The sequence below is a fragment of the Monopterus albus genome, unplaced genomic scaffold (genome assembly GCF_001952655.1).
Source record: "Monopterus albus unplaced genomic scaffold, M_albus_1.0 scaffold2.1, whole genome shotgun sequence".
Classification (NCBI taxonomy): domain Eukaryota; kingdom Metazoa; phylum Chordata; class Actinopteri; order Synbranchiformes; family Synbranchidae; genus Monopterus; species Monopterus albus.
In genome coordinates, this window is record NW_018127882.1 from 5,574,393 (window position 1) to 5,582,629 (window position 8,237).

Here is an 8,237-nt window from a genome sequence, read left to right on the forward strand (position 1 = left end):
CGCACTTACCTTCATGTAGGTTTTGACTGTGAAACCAGCTTCACTGGGGAACCATAGTCAGAGTCTGGATATTTCCATCAATATGTGATAATCTTGGACACCTACATCAGATAATAAAACAAACAAAGTGATGTTACAGATACACGTGACATGGTGGTGTTACAGGTCATGGTTTAAATGACAAGGTTCATCTATTTTTTCCTTGACCCGTTAAACCATCCGTCCGTCTCTTTCCATGGCACGTTTTAGTCTTTTCCTTTGGTTTGTTCACATTAAAGAACAGTATCACCAACCGTTTCCTTACATGTGCAAAAGCAGGGAATAAAAGTCTTAGAGAGATTTCCTGACTTGGCAACAAATTAAGGTGTTTCTCTACTAAATAAGACTAAAAATACATTAAAGATTTTTATTAGAGTCATCACTGTTACTTTATTATGACTGCTTTTTATTATACATGCTGTTTATTTGTATAGTGAAAACCAAATTTCCAACTTTCTAATAAAAATGAGATGTTCTTGTATGTGTTTACTTCTTAAAGTTAACAGACTATTGGATGATTTGATAAATGTTCTGTCACAAAGCTGAACTTTTCTAAGCACATGAAAACGTGACCTTTGGCAGACACACGTTGTTCATAGAACAGCAGAGATTTGTTACCTTTACATACATGACAAAGCATGCCAAGGGTGGAAAGCTAATCATGTGTCAGATGAAACTGATTCATAATGACACCAACCCAAACAAGGGGAAAATCTGGATGCAAATCTGCTTAAATTCACTCCTCCTTTGTCAAACTGCATTACATCAAGCCCATCACTGTGGAATATGGCATAGCACCATATCAAGCAACCACAGTTTGAACCTGTTGCTTTTGTATTTCCCATGCTGTCTAATGATTCCCCCACTTTTCCGCCAACCTCCAGTAGACAAATCCTTCAGCTTTATTGCCCAGACTCAAGGGCTGCAGGTGCACAGGCCACAAAAGGGAGAGAAGGGAGGGAGGAGGGGAGTCGAAGGGGTGGAAGAGTGGAGGAGGAGATGGCAAAAAAGAATGGTCAGTCGGGAGATGAGAAGAAGGAATTGAGCCCCCCTACCCTGGTTTAACCTCTACACCCACCCATCCTAGCCCTCACCGCTGCCTCCAACCCAGCCCAGTCTCTACCCTGCAACACCTCTCTGTTTTGCTCTGCTGCCTTGCCACACGTGAGAGGCAGACAAACCGCTTGAGGTGCCGCCTGGTGCTACCGGGCCTTCCTGGGTGTGTGTGGCAGGGGACAGGGGTCAGGCGTGGCAGAGTGGCCATGTGGCGGGACTGGCCCTTTTCTTCTAAACCAGTAGAGGAGCAGTAATGACTGGGAGCTACAGCTGTGCCCACTGAGGCTTGCCCTACCTTGCCCCACAGTGGCCCCTCATCTCACCATGTCACCCTCTGCTTCTGTGGAAGTTACAGAGTATGAATGCCTTCATCTGAAATTAAAATTTGGTCTGTAACTTTGGAGGATGAGATGATGATGTTACTGCAATAAAGCTTAAAACATTTACCGGATAACAAAGAAAACAATCGAGATCATTTTAAGCAAGGCTTTGTACATTACACCCTCTGAAACAGTCTCGTGAATGTGAAAAATACATTTATCTCTTAAAGAAGTCACTATGTACACCACAGAGATCAGAGAATATATTAAAGGTTGAGGTGCAACTAAGGATTAATTTCCCTATTGATTAATCTACAGTGCATTTCAATAAATTTATGCAAACAGCCACTTTTGCTTAAAAACAATTATTTAATTATCTAAATAGTTTCCAATGAATTTTCTGTCAACTGACAAATCAATTACTTGACTGAATTATTTCAGCGCGGTCACAGGATTGAGGTATTTGAATACAGGTCGTTACTGTGAAAACTAAGATGAATTATTTCTGTTTTACATTGAACAGCTATAAAACTTATTTGGTCAGGTGACATGGTTATTTGAAAACGTAAGTTCAAAAGAAGTAAAGCAAAGTGTGAAGATTTTATTTCAAAAGCTCGGGACAGACAAAAGGCCGGAACCTAGAGTTGAGGTTATTGACCCTTCATACTTTTCATTTATCTATTTGTTCATTTTATGCATAGTGCCACATTTCAAATCTCAAATCAGTACAATGAGTTGACTACATGGTTTATAAGCAACATCTACATATGCTGTTAGGGTGTGTCATTTGACAAGACACAAAAATAGATTTCATTCATTTATTATTTGTTCACCACTGCAATTAGTGTTGTCACCCTGTCTCATTGCATTTCTATCCCGTTATTAAATCTCTGTTTTATTTTACAGCAACACAGTTTTCATTTGTGTATATTTCTAAAAAAAAAAAAGTAAACATCAGCAGGACTGGGTTCAAATCAGGGATTATGATAATGTGCAGGGGGGTGAAATAAAAACCAATGTCATTATCAAACACATGAAAAACTTGTTTGTGATCCAAATGAGTCAGGGTGAAGGAAGGGAAGGCCTGAACAAGACACACCAGTGAGTCATATACACAGAAGGTGTGTAGCTGCAATGCCAGTAAAGAAACATGGCAAATCATTAGAAACTTGGTGTGCCAGTGTTTACAGCCTCCATCTACCACCTGTAGATAAAGAGCCATATAGGTTACCCTCTATACACATAATATGCAGGACACCTCATTCATTCTGTGACACTTATGAACACACAATCTTGTCTGTGTTACTGGAGCTGCTCAGCTGGGAACACACCCTCAGGGACAGGAATAACAGGCCACTCCAGAGGATGAGGACATCTGAGACACAGTGGCACCACACAAGCATGATGACTCTTTAACATGTCCTTATCTGCATCCCTAATCCTCAGCTGTTTTACCGACTGCTAATGTTTACACCAACCACGAGTCAAGAGTAAACACAAAAAAAATTGACTTTTTTTTTTAATTGTGAATGACTCAAGTCCACTAAGCAGCCATTGAGGAAGGCCTCTGGCGTGGAGGGAGCCTCATATTGAATAAGGACTGAAATTTACATGACAACTTAGGAAAAATGCTTTTTTATTACTCATTCATCCCCTAAATCACTTGGCTCTCCCGCTCCTTCCCTCTGCCAGAGCTATTAAATCACCATCTTGACCCTGCGACCTGGGGCCGCAGCCATAAAGAGCCCCCTGTGGGTCAGAGGCCTGATTGTAACATTTGAATATGAAATGGACTTGGTAGGGACTGGAAACAGCCCCATGCGCTGAGACACAGGCTGACCCCCAGGAGAGAGGCTTGCCACAGCAGCCCCGGGCCTGGAGGCTCCCTCTTCTCTCGGCAAGGATTTACTTGGACTTGAGAAAGAGCGAGAGAGAAAGAGAGAGAGAGGGCTGATGTCAGGGGTGGAGGGGTGGGAGGGCGAAGCGGAGTAGGGGTTGAGCGAGAGTGAAGGAGAAGAGAAAGAAAGAGGGCAGACATTTGAATAAGACAAGAAACGATTGGTGTTTGCATGACAAAGGAGCCCGCCATCTCCCCTGATTGGTGTCACGGTGCGGCACTAAAGCCATGCAGCCCCCCAACCCCCCGGGGTGGGGTGATGTGTGGAGCGTAGGCATCTTTATGCATCCAAGGTGTGATATTAGGGAGGGATAGTGGGGGCCTGTCGTCAGGTTTCGGGTTTAGAAGTTTGTGCGCATATTCTTAAAACAAGAAGAACTTTGCATTATTCTGACTCAAAATTTACAATTTTAAGTATAAAAACAAGTCAAAAGTTTTTAAAAGACTAGGCTTGAAACCTTGAGACAATCTACTGCCAGCAATAGATGCATTAATAGAAGAAGTGCTAACAAATAAATCTAGTTTTTTACCATTTAGGTCTTTTCTCAACAGCTTTGGGCCTTATCAGATACAATTAAATGATACCCGATACACATTACTGCTGAGATATGGAAATACAATGATAGTTATAACTGAGCATTCAGGGATACAGACAGGTTGTAAAGAAGCAAACAGTTAAGTTTATTTATTATAAATAACTAAATCACTTTATTTTGATAGAAATATAAATATTTTATTGAACCTGGGGGAAATTCAGAAATTTGAAAGGGAAAACAAAAGTGAACTCACCCAAAATGACGGTTATTAACTGTCATTGTATGCAAAAACTGGGTGTGAACAACTGCACTAAGTATTGTATATCAACGCTGAACCAGGAATTCAGTTTGGAAACTTTGATGAATGTGTACAAAGTATAGTTTCGGTAATAATTTTACACAAAGAGGTTTGGGTAATCTGGGAGTTTAAAACTTGTATGAGATGTCTGACTTCTTTTTTGTGCCATATCGCTACGTTCTCCGTTCTCAGCGGCCATCAAATGGCCAAAACTATAAAAGAAGTTACAAAAAAAATGACATTCTACTGTAGAAAGTGTAATGTTGATACAAATCACCCTTAGAATTACATGAACTATGATTACAGTCATAGGCAGGTTATCTGTGATACCTTTGTGCCTCTATTTCTCAGTCTGCAGCTTGTTTCTGATAATAAAAACTGGATTATTGCCCTGGTTGCTGTACTCCTGAATATACTAATCATTCCAGTGAAGTGTGAAGACAACCACTCTCGGTGTCCTCTGCTGACCTGTCGGTGAAGCCACTCGCTACTGCAGGTGGACCTCTGTCCATCTCCCTTCTGCACCCACTCCTGCTACCTCCAATGTTAAACATTAACAGCAACAATGAAGAGATGATCCAAGTAGGCAAATCAAGGGGCTATGAAGAAGATTCCACAGCTCAGTAAGTTTAGACCACTTGTTTACAATCTCCATTATTACAGGTCTCACTGGAGTAAGTGTATGAATAAATACTGATGCATTTTCTCAGGGATGTTGCAGATTAGCTAGAGGTCGGTGCAATCAGGAGAATGATGCTCAAGCACATACGGTGAAAGAAAAAGTACCACGAGGGGGTCAAAAAGAGGAGGGAATAGGATAAAGGAAGCGACATCATATGCTTACACTCACTCATACACAGTGTACACACGCACTAACCCCCTCCAGCCAAACTTGGGCCGTGCTGCTGGCCCTTGGGGACACACCTCCAAGAGAGATGGCCCGGCTAACTCTCCATGGCAACTAATCAATAAGTGACAGACCCAGTCAGAAGTGACCCACAGCCGGGTGTGTTCCACCTACCCCCATGTTCCCAGGGTTATACTCCCATAAACCACTCACACAAGAGTGAGCCACACTAAAAGACAAAGTGCCCCCAGCATGACCAGTGCCCCCAGGAAAATAACATTTTTCCTCGTAATTTGGGTCCATTTAACAACTTTTTTCCACATGTACAAGTGTTTTTCTTTTTTGTGCAGGGACTGTTCATGACGGAGTGAACACAGATGGCTAAAGTTTGCTGAATGACCAATGCTCCTGACAGTAGTGATATGATCGGAGGGTTTCTGATGGAGCAGAGTCACCACACCGCCACTGTGTATCTGTCAATCTGTGCTCCCTCATAATGTCCTCAACAAACACTAATCAATATCTGTGGCCTAGATGAGAGGCCTAATCTTCCCCCTTTTCAACCCCTTAACTCCTTTATCCCTGCAACTCTGCATTGTCTTGCTGCAGTCCCATACTCAATTCGCTGTCCTTAGGCATAGTATACAGGATATGTCGGCCCACATACACTTGGCCACACTTTTTCTCGGCTTCCAAGACACTAGCTAATTAAAAGCAATGCTACATGCTCTAGTATTCATACACAAAGTGAAGTATGCAATAGAAAGGGAGCATCTGCAGCAGACACACTTTTACACACTAGAGAGTCTGGCTTCGTGACTGAGCTGATCATTTAATGCACATCAGAACCAACCGTTTTATGTAATTGCCCTTACAGGTTATTCAGGAAGAGACTTCCTAATCCAGTTTCTTTCTAGGTTGTGTGCTTGTGCATATTTGGCTTTACAAACCTTCCCTCAACCACAATTAAAAGTGAAGAAACAAGTTCAAGTTAACCTCAGCAGTGCTTAGCAGAACAAAACATCAAGGGATCTGTGTTGTAAAAATTCTCTAAACATACAACCCCGGCAGCAGAAAAACAGAATCCTCCCATTTCAGCTGTTCGTGTGATTTGTATTTGTTTTGTTTGGTACAAAAGAGGAGGTAATCCTGTCTCATATTTGACAAGTCTCATATTCACACACACCTGCCGGGAGAGAGTAAACACGCCTTCAGAGACAGACACCTTAATGGATGACCCTCACGTTAAAACCTAAGTCAGGATAAACCCTAAAGCAGGCGTGTTGACATGATATGACAAAGAGACATGCCCAGTCCAGGTTCCACTGATGAAAAGTAGCCACATCACAGCTAACTCAATACAGTGTATACAGTCTGTACATAGGTCAAAATACGTCATGGCTGCAGTGCAGAGCATTTACCTTTTTGGTTATGAGACTGTTGGCGTATTCCCTGAAATGTAAAAAACCATGCTTTCTCACACTGGTATCAGGTGTTTCTAACCCACCCTTCAGAGATCTCCCCTGTATCAGATCAAAGCTAGCACAGGGACAAATGCACAGAACATGGAACAATGTTTTAAAGTTTGAAAAGTAGCTTTTATGTACCCTACCCTACAGCGACTCTGGTGCCTGAAATTCTATAAGGCCTTAAATCAAACAAATTTACTTTCCACTGACATAAACGCAAGTAACTTGCCACTGGGTGGATGCTGCTTTATGAGCAGCGGCATGCTTGTCTTTGAAGCATTTCCCTCTCAGCATTCCTTGTGCTTGTGTAAGGCATTGCAATCTAACCACAGCTGTCATTAATAAAGCATTTGCATCATGAAACAAGTCTGTCAGTGCTCACATACGTTCAGGCAAGGAGCTGAACACTGGTGATGTACTTTAAACAGAAGAGGTAGAAAAATGGTCAAATGTGATTTTCTAGTGTCTCCGGTGAGTGCTGTCAGCGAGCGGGTGAGTGGATGGGAGGTGCACTGGAGAGGGATGGCTCTCAGTGGGTCAGCCCAAAAGCCCTGACCCCAGGAGGATTTGATGCCATTTTCCCACGCAGGGAGTCGACCTGAGAGGAGCTCGTTAACAACATCTGCCCCAGTTCAGGGAGATTAACCCCTACCCCCAACCCCTGCACCTCTATGCACACACCCCACTCTGCTGTCAATCTCAGTACCTCACACGACTCCCACCTCTCTGGACAGGCCTGCCCGAGCCGGACAGGCCATGCAAGGCCCCTCCAGGCTCAGCTCAAAGGGCCTCCTGGAGTTCCCAGCCACAGCAGATCAATACAGCCCGACACTGTCATAGGTGCAGTCCCTATTCTCGCTCATCCATTCATCCGTTACATTCAAACTATGTTGTCTAGGTCATGCCTGATCTGTACAACAGAGTAGGTTCCAGATTTAAGTGTGAGATTACTTGAAGAGTGGAGAGTATGTTTAGGTGTGTTCCTGCAGCAAGTTGCCCAGCCAGTCGAGCAGGGAGGTTAGTGATGTCACCAGCCAGATTTAGGTAATAAGTTTTCCACTCATCACACTGACGTAAAAAGAAACTCAAACAACACACTTCTGTTGCTTTCACCACCTTGTTTGCCTATACTCCCACTGAACATACAACTGGCGGGGCATGTTGTGACATAATATGAGTGTAAAAAAAAAAATCAACTGAGACAGGGCCTGTGGCAGTGCTGCTGTTAAGCTGGAGCCTTACATGCACCACACACATACATAGGTGCGCGTAGAATGCATTCTGTTCATTATTATTGGTGGAAAGCACCAACATTGGTGGCGGAACCTTTGACGGACTGCTGTTTCCTGTGGTAAACCGTACTCATTTTCTGTTTTCTGTATTTGCACTGCGTTGTGCTTGCTTCCAGATTATTTAGGAATTAAACTCACTATTTTCTAGGTTCATCTGAATTTTTGAGTGACAACATACGCTTGCACCACTTAAAGCACTTGTTTTGCAGAAGTTCTTGCTAACTACCAAATTTAACTTGCTACTTTAGGTCGGCTAGTTTAGAAGCTAGCTAAGCTAGTAGCTTAATCGAGAGCAATGGCTTCCCCCTCTTCCTCTCCTCCTTTCTCTTGCTCGGAGTGTCCCATGTTCAGTTATTCCTCTGCCTCCTTTAACGATAATGGTACTTGTAATAAATGTCAGATGCTAGCAGCATTGGAGGCGAGGCTCACAGACTTAGAAGCGCGGCTCCACACCATGGAGAATAGGCCAGCTAGCTATGCCCA

General features: G+C 43.0%; 1 long non-coding RNA gene across 1 annotated transcript in view; it reads right to left on the reverse strand.

The window, feature by feature from the left end:
• The window catches only part of LOC109955922 (uncharacterized), a 30,353-nt gene that overhangs the window by 5,721 nt on the left and 16,395 nt on the right, over nt 1-8,237 (reverse strand). Inside the window, exon 3 of the long non-coding RNA XR_002274352.1 lies at nt 10-101. This is a non-coding gene — a long non-coding RNA (uncharacterized LOC109955922). The remainder of the gene's footprint in view (nt 1-9; nt 102-8,237) is intronic.